A 14,726-nucleotide genomic window follows, 5' to 3' on the forward strand; every position below is an offset into this window, starting at 1 on the left:
GGGGGTCCACTCCAGTCCGTAATTGCCTCTGCTTTTCCAGTACCTGGAGGTATCACCAGTGAAGGCTGCAAAACAGCATAGATGGCAACCTGCTCTTCCCTCTGGGAGCTCCATCCAAGGGAGGCTTCAAATCTGTGTCAGCTGGAGAACAACAGTGTGGGTGGCTGGAAGCCCCAATTGGGAGGTCCTGCCCAGTGAGGAGGAACAGGCTTGGGGACATGCTTTAATAAGCAGTCTGGCCACATTTTGGTGGAGCAGCTGTGTTGTGGTGGGGGACTGTCTCCATCCCCCAGTCAGCTTCGACTCTCTAAAGCCCAAAGTTGGAAGCGCTAAGTTGCCCAAACAGCAAAGATGGCAGCCTGCCCCTTTCGCTGGGAGCCCTATCCCATGGAGATTTCAAATCTGTGTCAGCTAGAGGACACCTGTGGGGGTGGCTGGAGGCCCCATATTGAAGGTCCTGTCAAGTGAAGAGGAATGATGTTGGGGACCCACTTTAGAAAGCAGCTTGGTCGCATTTTCATGGAGCAGCTGTTGTGCTGTGTTGGGGGACTGCCTCTGTTCCTGGATTGTCTTGGACTCTCCAAAGACTGGAGTGGCTAAGATGTCCAAACAGCAAAGATAGTGGCTTACTTCTCCCACTGGAAGCTCTGTCTGAGAGATTTAACAGTGCTACCAGTGGCTGGCTGGAATTTCAAGTCAGTAGGTCTTATCCTGTGAGATGCCATGGAAATAAGGTTGCTCAGCACCCTGGATTCAGCATCTTTCCTAGTGGTATATATAGGTATCTCACATGCAGCTTTGCTAGAATTGCAGCTACTTTTTCTGGGAAGCCCAGAAACCCCAAGTATCTAAGGCTCCTGGGTCTCTGCATATGCCTGAGCAGCTACTCTGCTGAGACTTCATGTAGCTCTGTGTGTCAGACTTAAGGCCCTGGTGAAGTGGGTTTATGAGGGGATCTCCCTTATATACTTTGCAACTTGAGGGTTGTAGGTTTCTGGGTTTGCACATTCACTTGCTACTTCCCTGGGTGGGAGATATTCCCTTGGCTCCCTGTCACTCCTGTATGGGCTGACATTCTACCTCATTTTTCTCTCTTCTTCATGGGTCAGGTTGTTTCCTTGATTAGTCCCAATGCAAGTACCTGGATGTTTCCATTGAAGGTGCTATATTTACTTGCCCCTTCCATTCCTTTCTATGAGAGCCATGCACAATAGCTGCTTCTAGTCAGCTGTCTTGGCCCCCTCCTGTTTTTCTATTTCTATAAGCATTTTAAAGAATGTACTTGATTTCATTGAGATACATTACCAATTACTACATAGGCTACCACATGACTTCAAACATAACTGAAAAACAATGAAATATGTATTCTGTTTGCTTATTTATTGAATTTCTTCCTAAACATATTTCCCCGTTAAAATTAGCTAATATACATTTAGGACACCTACATTATATAGATTTAAAACATGATTACCATTAACAGTAGTGGATATACATCCTTATTTTTAAAACTCTTTTTGACAATTTCAAATATTTTATATTTTGGCTGACTTATAAGACAATTAGATCTTTTTTTTTTTTTTTTTTTAGATGGATTCTCACTCTGTCACCCAGGCTGGAGTGCAGTGGCATAATCCTGGCTCACTGCAACCTCTGTCTCCTGAATTCAAACAATTCTCCTGCCTTACCCTCTCATGTAGCTGGGACTATAGGCATACACCACCATGCGTGGCTAATTTTTGTATTTTTTGTAGGCAGGGTTTCACAATGTTGGCCAGTTTGGTCTCAAACTCCTGATCTCAAGTGATCCACCTGCCTCGGCCTCCCAAAGTGCTGGGATTACAGGCGTGAGCCACTGTTCCTGGCAAGATCTTCATTATTTTTTACTACATACTTGGCTGACGAAGAGATTCTACTAACGATAGGAAAATTATAAATTTCTTTGTTTCACTTATGTTTGCATTATTAGTATTATCTTCAGCTTGCATTTTTATTTCTGTCATAATACATTAATTGCATTACAATAAAAACAAACAAATAAAAGTGTGTATATTGCCAAACTTCTGCACTGTAAAAAGGATGAAGTACACTCCAAACCATGAGAGGATCTGCAAATGTCGTAGGTAGAGACAGCACAAAACATATTCTATTAAAGAAGCAGAAGTCAATTAAGTAGAGAGTAAAGGGAAAATATTTTCAGGCAAAGTGTTAGGAGCAAGTTTTTTCTCCTAATTAGAGCATATTTATCCTTAAAATCTCATATTAGTGTTTGTCAAAAGCATAGAAAAAGTGGATTTTTTAATCTATGGTCTTAAAAATCATCCCCTTAATAATTCCATGTATGTCCCATTCCTTTCGCAAAATTTGGGAAACATGATGCATAAATCCTATCTAGCAATTTATAAAACAGAATACTACATTTCTCCTGATTTCTCTGTCACTTGATATGGAAATTAAGATATTAAAGTGGCTGTAACAATGCCTCATCTAGAGAATAAAACAGGGGGAAATAATTAGGTAAATTTTTCTGCAGTGATCACTGCATCATAGGGGCCCAGAATAATTCACCATAAATTTGAGCATCCTCCTTTCAGAACTTTCCTCAACAATGACATCTGCAAAGAAGAATTTTAGTATGAGTAATCTCTTGGCAGTAGTTAATATAGATTGAAGTAGCAAAAATAGAAAGCATGAAATTTGAGTAGAATATAGATATAATCATCCAAGAATAAGATAATGAAGCTTGTAATAGGCTAGAAGCAATAAAGCTGCTAGGAAAAAAAGAAAAAAAAAATCACAGGTTCTGATTCCTGACAAGATGGTAAACTACCATCAGTTGCTGGCTTCCTACCATGAACCAAAAACAGAAACTTCAGGAGAGTGCCAAGAAGATTTGATGAATCTATTAAATTAATATAACCTATGAGAAATTTGCAAAATTATAAAAGTTTACTGTGTCCTAGGTTGAGGGGAGAAGAGAAAGTGTTCATGATAGTTGAGGCTGAAATCACAGACAGAAGATAAGGTAGATCAGAAGGTTTAATATTTGGCTTTATTTTTTAACATCTGTCTTTTTTTTCTCTCCTCCCTCATTTACCTAGGCAGACAATTAGCTTACTTGTTAGCATTTACAAGGAAGAAAAACAGCTCACAGGGAGGAAGTATTTCAAAAATAGCAGATTCAAAAGCTTGACAAATTCTCTCCACAAAAAGCAAAAATGGAATTCAATAAAATAAGAAACAATTTCAGAAGTCTGTAAATCAACAAAAGCATAAAACAAATTTAGAGGTGCTTATCCGTGGAAAAACTACCAAGTTTTGGCTAAGAACATAGGGAATAGGTGGCATTCTTGCTTGGGGTTCTTCTGATTAACCTCCAACAGCTCAGCTGGTTCAGTAATTATACCACAGCTTAACCTGAGAGCAAAGTTGCTAGGTTTCATGACTTACCCTGAATTCTCATTAGAAACAATGAATGACAGAAGCAATGAAATATCATATTCCAAAGTCTGAAGGAATAAAACTGTCAAATAAAAAATTTATACAGCAGTATGTGAAAAAGATAATAAACCCTGACCAAGTGATATTTATTGCACGAATGCAGGGCTGGCTTAACATTTAAAAATAAATAAATGTAATTCAAGACATTAACAAACTACAGAAAACCATATGATCAGTTCAATAGATTGATAAAAAGCATTTGAAAAAACAAAGGGCCAATTCTGTAAAACAAAACTTACAGCAAAGTAGGAAAAGAAGAAAAATTCCTCAACTCGATAAAGGTCTTCTATAAAAAATTTCATCTAACATCATACTTAAACAAAAGATGGAATGCTTTCCCTCTAAGATTAGAAACAGGGTAAGGATATCTGTTTTCACCACTTTTATTTAATATTGTAAAGGAGGTTCTATCCAGCGTAATCAAGCAAGAAAAAGAAGTAAAAGACAACTTGGAAAGGAAAAAGTAAAACTCTCTTGATTTACAGATGGAATGGTAACCTATACAGAAAATAGAATAGAATTTACAGAAAAGCTATTGTAGCTAATAAGTGTGTTTAACAAATTTAAAGAATAAAAGGTCAAATACAGAAGTCATTTGATTATATATTGTCATGAAAAATTGGTTATTGAAATTTTGCATCAAAAAATATTTAGTAATGAATCTGACAAAAGGTGTGAAATATTTGTACAGTGAAAAGTGGAAAACATTGCTGAGATAAATTAAATAATGCTAAAGTTAGTGAAGATACACACCTTGTTTGAAAGATTCAATATTGTTCAGATGCTAATTTTCTCCAAAGTGATTTATATATTTTTTTGAGACAAAGTCTCGTTCTGTCATCCAGGCTGGAGTACAGTGGTAGGATCTCCGCTCACTTTGAATATGTCATTTCATTGCCTCTGTCATTCATTGTATGAAATGAGAATTCAGGGTAAGTGATGAAACCTAGCAACTTTGCTCTCAGAGTAAGCTGTGGTATAACTACTGAACCAGCTGAGCTGTTGGAGGTTAATAGGAAGAGCCCCAAGCAAGATTGCCACCTATTCCCTATGTTCTTAGCCAAAACTTGGTAGTTTTTCCACGGATAAACACCTCTAAATTTGTTTTATGCTTTTGTTGATTTACAGACTTCTGAAATTTTTTCTTATCATTTTGTTGAATTCCATTGTTGCTTTCTGTGGAGAAAATTTGTCAAGCTTTTCAGTTCCCTATATTTGAAATACTTCCTGGAGTGCAGTGGCACTATCTCAGCTTACTGCAACCTCTGCCTTCCGGGTTCAAGCGAATCTGCTGCCTCTGCCTCTTAAGTAGCTGAGATTACAGGCACATGCTACCACGCCCAGCTATTTTTTTTTTTTTTTTTTTTTTTTTTTTTTAGTAGAGACAGGGTTTCACCATGTTGGTCAAACTGGTCTTGAACTCCTGACTTCATGATCCAACAGCGCCAGCCTCCCAAAGTGTTGGGATTATAGGCATGAGCCACCATGCCTGGCCCAAAGTGATCTATTGATTTATCGTTATCCCAATCAAAATCCCAAAGGAATTTTTTTTGCTTAAATTGGTACATTGATTATAAAATACACACAGAAATGTAATGGAACTGGAATAGTTTAAATTAAGTTTTGAAAAGGAGCAGTTTGAGGACTAACATTATAACATTACCTCATTTGACTTATTATAAAGCTATAATACTCAATATACTGTGCCATTTAACAAAAAATTGACAAAGAGATCAGCAGAACAGGATAGAGAGACAGACATGGAACTACACAAACATATATTCAATTCATTTTTTATGAAGATACAAAGACAATTGACTGGAGAAAGATATTTTTAACAAATATTTCTGAAACAACTCAATAATCATATTTAAACATGAAACTTATATCCATAACTCACACATATAAAAAATTAACTAAAATAGATTATAGATCTAAATGTAAATATTAAATTATAAGACTTTTAGAAAATGCATAGTAAACATCTTTATGATCTTGGGTTAGGTAAATATTTTGCAGGCATGAGACCAAAAGCACAATCCAAAGGAAAAAAAATTGATAAATCAGAATTCATCAAAATTTAAAACTTTGGCTCTTGACAGTGCACCTATAAGAAAATGAAAAGCAAGCCACAGACTGGGGGACAATATTTGCATATCATACTTTCACATGCAGAATATATTAATACCTCTCAAAACTTAATGAGGAAACCACAATTCAATAAATAAAAAGGATATTAACAGATACTTCTCACAGGAAGATATCTGGATGACATATAAGTACATGAAAAAATGTTCAAAATCATTAGTCATTAAAGTAATACAAACTAAAACTATAATAAGATTCCCTTGCACACTTATTACAATGACTATTGTAATTTTAAAAAGACTGACCATATCAACTGTTGGACAGAATGTAGAACAAATAGAAGTCTCATACACTGCATATTGGAAAGTAAAATGATGCAACAACTTTGGAACACTGTTAGGCTGTTTCTTAAAAAGTTAAACATACACATACCATAGGATCCAAGCATTTGACTGCAAGGAATTTACTCAAAAGAAAATGAAGCATATGTCTATATAAAGACTTTTGCACAAATGTTCATAGCAGGTTTATTTGTAATAATCAAACTGAAAACAACCCATTCATTCATGAGTGTATACATAAAATTGACATACAGTTGTATGGATAAACATATCCATATAAAGGAGTACTATATAAAAATAAAAAGAGTGAGCTAGTAAGCCATATAACAATATCAATAAATCTAAGAAACATATATATTAATTTAAAGAAGCCAGTCAAAAATAGGACATAAAATATGATTCAATTTAACTAGAAAATGCAAACTACAATAAACAGAAAGAAGAGCAATGTTTGCCTAAAAAAATGGAGGGGGGAAAAAGTAGAAAACTGTAATTACTAAGGAGCACAAGGAAACATTCAGGAGTTATGTGGATGTGATTACTATCATGGCTGTGGTGAGATGTGTTGGAAAAGAATGGAGATATACAAATGTCAATATAGAGATAGACACACACACATTAAATGTGTGAAGTTTATTATATGTCCGCTATACTTCAAATAAATTGATAAGATAAAGGAAATGTGCCAGGATAATATGACAAACCATACACATAGGCTAAATCCAGGTGTATTAAAATATTAACTATAAAAATAAAAAGTATAAAAAAGAGGCAGTAAAATGTTTAAAGTATGTTTTGGACTTTAGGAATGACTTTACAAGATGCAAAATGAACATATTATAAAATGAAACATTAATGTATTTGACTACATAAAACAAGAATTTCATTTCATGAAAGACTCCCTGGGTGAAGTTATTAGATGAAAAAATAGGAAAATAATTTTATAATGTTAAACCTCACAACATATTTATTGTATTGTAATCATTTAACTTTTTAAAATTAGATGATTACAATACAATTCTTGTTTTTAATTTTCCTGGGTGTATATGTATATGGAGTACATGAGGTATTTTGGTACAGGCATGCAATACATAATAATCATATCATGAAAAATTAGGTATTCATGACCTCACAATTTATCCTTTTTGCACAGACAATCCAATTATGCTCTTTTAGATATTTAAAAATATACAGTTAAATTGTTATTGACTATAGCCTCCCTCTGTGCTATCAAATATTAGGTCTTATTCAGTCTTTCTTGTTTTTGTGCACGTTAACAATCTCAGCATTCCTCCCAGCCCTCCACTATGCTTCCCAGCCCCCAGTAACCATCCTTCTACTTTCTATGTCTGTGAGTTTAATCATTTTGATTTTTAGATTCCAAAAATAAGTGACAACATGTGATGTTTGTCTTCCTGTACCTGACTTATTTCACTTAACATAATGCCCTTCATTTCCATGCATGTTGTTGCAAATGACAGAATCTCGTTCTTTTTTTGTGGCTGAATGGTACTTCATTGTATATATATACCATATTTTCTTTATTCATCTGTTGACAGACATTTAGTTTGCTTCCAAATCCTGGCTATTGTGAACAGTGCTGCAACAAACATGGGAGTGCAGATACTTCTTCATCATACTGTTTTCCTGTCCTTCAGGAATATAACCAAGATTGAGATTGCTGGATCATATGGTAGCTCAATTTTTAGATTTTGAGAAACCTTCAAACTCTTCTCCATAGTGGCTCTATGAATTTACATATTCATCAAGAATGTATGATGGTCTCCTTTTCTTCACATTCTTGCTTATATTTGTTATTGCCTGTTTTTGGATGTAAGGCATTTGTACTAAGGTGAGATGATATCTCATTGTAGTTTGGATTTAAATTTCTCTAATGATTAATGATGAGGACCTTTTCATATGCCTGCATGGTATTTGTATACTTTCTTTTTGAAAAATATCTATTCAATTATTTTTCCGATTTTTTGATCAGTTATTAGATTTTTTCCCCTATAAAGTTGTTTGGGCTCTCTACATATTCTGGTTGTTTATCCCTTGTGAGATAGGTTGTTTTCAAATGTTTTCTCCCATAATATAATATTTGTTTCTTCATTTTGTTGATAGTTTCCATTGCTGTGTAGAAGCTTTCAACTTGATGTGATCTCATTTGTCCATTTTTGTATGGTTGCCTGTGCTTGTGGAGTATTACTCAAGAAATTTTTCCCCAGAAAAATGCCCTAGAGAGTTTCTCCAGCGTTTTCATCTAGCAGTTTCATACATTGAAGTCTTAAATTTAAGTATTTAATCCATTTGAATTTGATTTTTGTATAAGGTGAGAGTTATGGACCAGGTTTCATTCTTTAGCATAAGAATATACAGTTTAACCAGCAACATTTATTGAAGACTCTCTTTTCCCCATTCTATGTTCTTGGTACCTTTGTTGAAAATGAGTTCACTGTAGCTCCGAGGATGTATCTCTAGGTTCTCTATTCTGTTCCATTGGTCTAGATGTCTGTTCTTTTGCCAGTACTGTGCTGCTTTGGTTATTTTAATTCTATAATGTAATTTGAAGTCAGGTAGCGTGATTCTTTCAGTTTTGTTCTTTTTGCTCAGAATAGCTTGGGCTATTCGGGGTCTTTTGTGATTCCATATATATTTTAGGATTGTTTTTTCTATTTCAGTGAAAGGTGTCATTGAAGGCCGGGCACAGTGTCTCACGCCTATAATCCCAGCACTTTGGGAGGCCGAGCAAGCAGATCACAGGTCAAGAGATTGAGACCATCTTGGCCAACATGGTGAAACTCCATGTCTACTAAAAATACAAAAATTAGCTGGATGTGGTGGTGTGCACCTGTAGTACTAGCCACTTGGGAGGCTGAAGCAGGAGAATCGCTTGAACCTGGGAGGTGGAGGTTGCAGTGAGCCAAGATCACACCACTGCTCTCCAGCCTGGTGACAGAGTGAGACCCTGTCTCAAAACAACAACAACAACAACAAAACAGTGCCACTGGAATTTAGATAGGGCTTGCATCGAATCTAGATTTCTTTTGGTAGTATGGTAATATTGCCATTTTAGCAATATTAACTCTTTCAATATCTGAACACAGAATATCTTTCCATTTTCTTGCATTAATTTTTCTCCTTAATTTTTTTTGTCAGTCTCTCCTTGAGAATGAGCCATGTGCTTAGGAAGAAAATGCATATTCTACAGCTATTGGATGAAATAATCTGTAGATTTCTATTTGGTCCATTTGTTCTACAGTGCAGATTAAGTCAGAAGTTACTTTGTGTATTTTCTGTTGGAGAGATCTCTCTAATGCTGAAAATAGAATGTTGAAGAATCCTGCCATCATTGTATTGGGGTCTAGCTTGCTCTTTAGCTCTAATAATATTTGCTTTCTATATCTTGTTGCTCTAGTGTTAGGTGTATATATAGTCACAATCATTAATCCTCTTGCTGAATTGACCCCTTTAGCAGGGGTCATTATATAATGACCTTCTTTGTCTGTTCTTTTTCAAGATCTGGTAGGCTTGCTTTACTGTTTTTATTCTTATTTCTTTTGTCTTTTCTGACTTTGCATTTTCGAATAACCTGTCTTCAAGCTAATTCTCTTCTCTGCTTCATCAGTTTGGCTATTGAGACTCTGATACAGTCTTCAACCTGCAAATTGTATTTTTCAACTCTAATTTTTGCTTAATTTTTTAAGTTACTTCAATCTCTGTTAAATTTACCTGACAGAAGTCTGAATTTCTTCTCTGTTTTATCTTGAATTTCATTGAGTTTCCTCAAAACTGCTATTTTGAATTCTCTGTCTGAAATGTCACATCTCTCTCTTTCTCTAGTTTTGTCCCCTGGTGTCTTATTTAGTTTGTTTGGTGAGAGCATGTTTTCCTGGATGTTGTTGATGCTTGTTAATGTTATTTGGTATCCGGGCATTAAAGAGTTAGCTATTTATTGTAGTCTTCAAAGACTGGTCTTGTTTGTGCTTATCCTTCTTGGGAAGGTTTTCCAGGTATTCAAAGGAACTTGGGTTCCAATCCCAGTAACAATGTGGTGTTTGCAGACTTGTGGAGGTACTGCCCAGATGGTCTTTGGTAAGATCCATAAAAGTTCCCTTATCAGGCAAAGACTCTTGTTCTTTTCTCTTACTTTTTCTCAATCAGAGTCTCTCTTTCTCTGTGTCTCTGTCTCTGTCTCTCCCTCTCTCTTCCCCCCCACATTGCTGATCCACTTGGAACTGGGGATAAGGTGAAATAAGCACAACTGTGGCCACCGTCACTAGTACTGCACTGGGCTTATCTTAAAATCAGTACACAGCATTGGGCCCTTCTCAATGTCCTTCCCTCTAAAGCTGTGACTTCCTCCAGGACCTGAGCATGTCCATAAATGCTGTCTGGGAATCAAGGATTGTAATTAAAAACCTTAGCAATTTCCTTGATGTTATATTACTCTTCAGTTGAGCTTGCACTCAAACCACAACACAAAGTCCTTGTGTTCTTTTTTCTCCTTTCCACAGGCAAAGGAGCCTCTCTTTGTAGTCACTACCGCCACCAATCCATGGGGGCTTGGGCTTGGCCCCCTGTAATATTCACTTAAAGGCCAAGTTCTCTTCCACCAGCTTATGGTGAATGGTGTGAAGCCTAGGATTCCTCCTTCAGGGAAGTAGGTTTCCTTCTGGCCCAGGGCAAGTCCAAAAATTTCTGTCTGAGAGCTTAGGCCTTGACTCAAGGACTCCAAGTACCTGCAAGTTGCTCTACCCCACTATGGACAAACTGGTACCTAGGGTGCAAGGTAAAGTCCACTCTGCTTTTTCCCCCACTTTTCTCAAACAGGAGACTTTCACCATAGCCAGCACAGCTGAGAATGTGCTTGGTTTCCCTTGTAGCCAGCACATCTCATAGCTGAAGGCCCCTGGTGTACTTCCTGAGTATTGTTAGTGGTTATTCAGAGCCCAGGGCCTTCTTAGCAGTTGAAGAATACTGCCAGGGCAGGGTTCTTATCTACAAGGAAGCGTGTTCCCTTTTGGCCAAGGGTGTATCTAGAAATGCCATCTGGGAGCTAGTCCCTGGAATATTAGGTCTCACAACTATGCCCTCTTTCTTATCCTACTGTGGCTCGTCTGGTATCCAAGATGCAAGACAATGTCCTCTTTATTCTTTCCTCTTCTCTCCTTAAGGAGAACAAAGCACTTTCATTGTTATGAGCTACATTGCCTGGGGTTGGGAGAGGACTTGTGCAAGCCAATTCTTAGCAGTGCCAGCTGGTGTTCCACTAGGTCACGTGCCACCCTAGTTCACTGGCTCTAAGCCCATCTTAGAACTACAAGTTGCCTGGAAATGCAGATTTTGTGTCCTAGACTACATTTCCAGTTTACCTAGGGACCAGAGGCTTTATCCTGCTGTGCTGAGGCTTGCTGAAAAACTCAGGTTCCAACCACTGTGATAAGCAATTGCCCTCTGGCTAGGGCTGGTCCAAATGCTACCTTCATTCATGGGTGATGGCTGAGCCCAGCATGGTTTTATTCTTCACTGTGGCAGAGTAGCACTTGGTTCAATGTAAAATCCTCCAATCACTGTGCTCTCCCTCTCCTATATACATAGATTATCTCTCTGTACTGCATTGCCACTGCTGGGAGGCAAGAGAGGGGTGGCTTCAGTGGTCCAAGACTGTCTCTTCTCTCCTCAATGCTTCTATTACTGATTGGGCTAATGTCCAAAAGTAACGTGTGTACAAATTCACAAAAGGTAACATACAAAGATATACATCACAGCATACCTTGTAGAAACAGGGTTAGTGGCAACTTTGAGGTCCATTGTTTGGAAAAGTAAATAAAATATAGTAGTCATATACCATGCGATACTATGCTTCAATCTGAAGTAAAGAACTTAAGATCAAATACAAACCTAATTAGATCTTTAAAATATGCTATTGATTGAAGAAAATAAAGCAATGATACCTATTGAAAATAACATTTACATATGTTTCAATGTAAAGCATACCAATATAGATTGTTTACAGATACAAGTACCATAAAATGAGTTCCTATGGGAAGAAAGAGAAAAATAAAAATGGAAGTCAATGATGACCAGCTGAAATAAAAAAATAAGATATAAGTGAAGTAAAACCAAAGAGGAATCTGGCAACGATGATACGCTACGGGCTGAACTGTACAATTGACTTGGCCCTCGGATGTCCAAGATTCCAAAGCAAAACCAAACATATAAACAAATGAAGGGTCAGATATGAGAAATGTGAAATTTTATAAAGAAGTAAGTGACAGAATTTGACTCTCCTATATGCCTAAAAACTCAGGTTGTCAAGGATGACACCCAAGATGTAAGCCCAGGTTGCAAAACAGATGATTGACTCATGGATTGAAAAGTAGTTGGAGTCTGTTATAATGCTTGCATTTGATAACAGGAATTCACGGAAGATGGTTTTCTGTACTATAATTGAGGAAAATATCGATTTATCATTTCACTCATCACTGAAAATGGCATGAATATACCAAATGAAATTTTCTCAAAGCCAGAAACTCTTTTTTTAACATCTCAAGTGCCTAGCATGGTGCCTAGCATACATGAAGCACTGAAGAAGTGTTCATTGAACTGAACATAAGTTTCAAAGTCATTTGTTGTGCTTATTTTCTTTGTTAATATGACATTAAAATAGGCAAAAAAATATGTTTATAGAACAATGCCAACAGTTTGTCTATATCCACACACCCCTAATGTATCTGGTTGTAAAGATGGGAAATTCAATAAAAACTACCACATAGGCTGAATTTTTGTTGTTTGTTGTTCAGTGTGATTTATATAAACTAAATGATAGCTGTGAACACAGCCCACATTTTCTGAATATTGTTTCCTGCTTAGAATGTGTCTGATCAGTGTATACCTGAATAGTGATTCTATCACTACAAAGTTAGAACGTTTCTTATCAAAATACTTGCCTATTTTGCTTTCCTGAAATATGGGAGCTATTGATAGTAAATGAGAAAAGTGAACAAAGATAGCAATGAATTCTTCTTGAACTAGTGGAGAAATTTTCACTCAGTTCAGTGCTTTGTAATTCAGGGGCTGAATACTGCCCAGCTTTCAGGCGCTCTGAACCAAAAATAAACCACCATAAAAGGGATGCAGGTCTTCTATTCCACGTGTATTACTGCTGTATTATATCTATGACCTACAAGAAACACCATCATTATTATCTGTTAATGATCACAGAACTCTGATTATGCAACACAATAGAATGTAAAAGTTTTGACAACTAATGCTATTAAAGTGATATCAGTCATTTGTTTAAAGCTTTATTGCTTTGTGATAAGCATTTATATCTAATAATCTTACAACAACCTTATTATAAAAAAAGTCATTATTATGCTCTCTAGCCAGATGGGTAAACTAAGTGACAGGAAATTTAAATGGCTATCTCCAAGTCACACAACTAATAAGTGACAGTACTTGGGCTGGAACTCAGATCTCCTGGTACAATTCTTTACCTATAAAACTTTCTATAACCACGTTTTCCCCCAAATATTGAGTGTGAAGGAAAATAAAAACAGATTTTCTCCTGTATGTTTGCATCAGTTTCTGACTTTCTTAGGACTTATTACCATTTTACAATTGGAGAAACTGAAGTATAGACAAAATTAAGGAATTTTCCAATGCACTCAGTTAATAAAGTCAAAAAGTTAGATTAAAATACAGTCAGTCTGGCTTCAGAAACTGCATGCTTAGTCACTATATTATCAGGTATGAAAGCACATTATAAAGCTATTGTAATTAAAACTTTTTTCTATTGGTACAGGAATTGCCAAATTATCAGTAAAAACAAGAAAAGGGGGTCAGAAAGAGACACGTGCTTGTCAGAATACATGGAAGTGGAGTGTGTAATGACTGGGACAAATGGCTATATATTTGGAAAAAAATTATGTTGCCCAGGACACAGCATTCGAGAGACTAATTCCAGATAAAGACTCTAATATGTAAAAATCCATACAATAAATTTATATATATATATGTATATATATATATATATAATCCTTTATTTATATTCTTTAATTAGAAAAAGTATTCTTAACAAGAAAAATTAAGAGCCAAAAAGTAGATTGATTAACTACATTACATTTATGGGCTTTTAATTTTTACCAAAAAAATGCCATAAGGATACTTTAAAAATAATTAATAGAGCTGAACAAAACATTTTAGGCAAGTAAAATAAAAATTTATACCTAGGGGGCCGGGCGCGGTGGCTCAAGCCTGTAATCCCAGCACTTTGGGAGGCCGAGGCGGGTGGATCACGAGGTCAAGAGATCGAGACCATCCTGGTCAACACGGTGAAACCCCGTCTCTACTAAAACTACAAAAAATCAGCTGGGCATGGTGGCGCGTGCCTGTAATCCCAGCTACTCAGGAGGCTGAGGCAGGAGAATTGTCTGAACCCAGGAGGCGGAGGTTGCGGTGAGCCGAGATCGCGCCATTGCACTCCAGCCTGGGTAACATCAGTGAAACTCCGCCTCAAAAAAAAAAAAAAAAAAAAAAAAAAAAAATTTATACCTAGGAAAGATTAGAAACTTCTACAAATTAACAAGGCATGCATATAACACAAAACAAATGGTTAACAAAAATAAAAGACTGCTTCTCTTCATTAAATGTGGAAAATGAACTTTCTAACCAAGAGATACCATTTTTAATCCATCCAATTAACAACAAAAGCTAAGTAGTTTGGTGTGCCAAACTTCATAAGCTGATGCAAACATATATCAGCAAATTATGTAGCCTGGTATGCCAAACATG

Source organism: Cebus imitator, unplaced genomic scaffold (assembly GCF_001604975.1).
Source record: "Cebus imitator isolate Cc_AM_T3 unplaced genomic scaffold, Cebus_imitator-1.0 Scaffold232, whole genome shotgun sequence".
NCBI lineage: Eukaryota > Metazoa > Chordata > Mammalia > Primates > Cebidae > Cebus > Cebus imitator.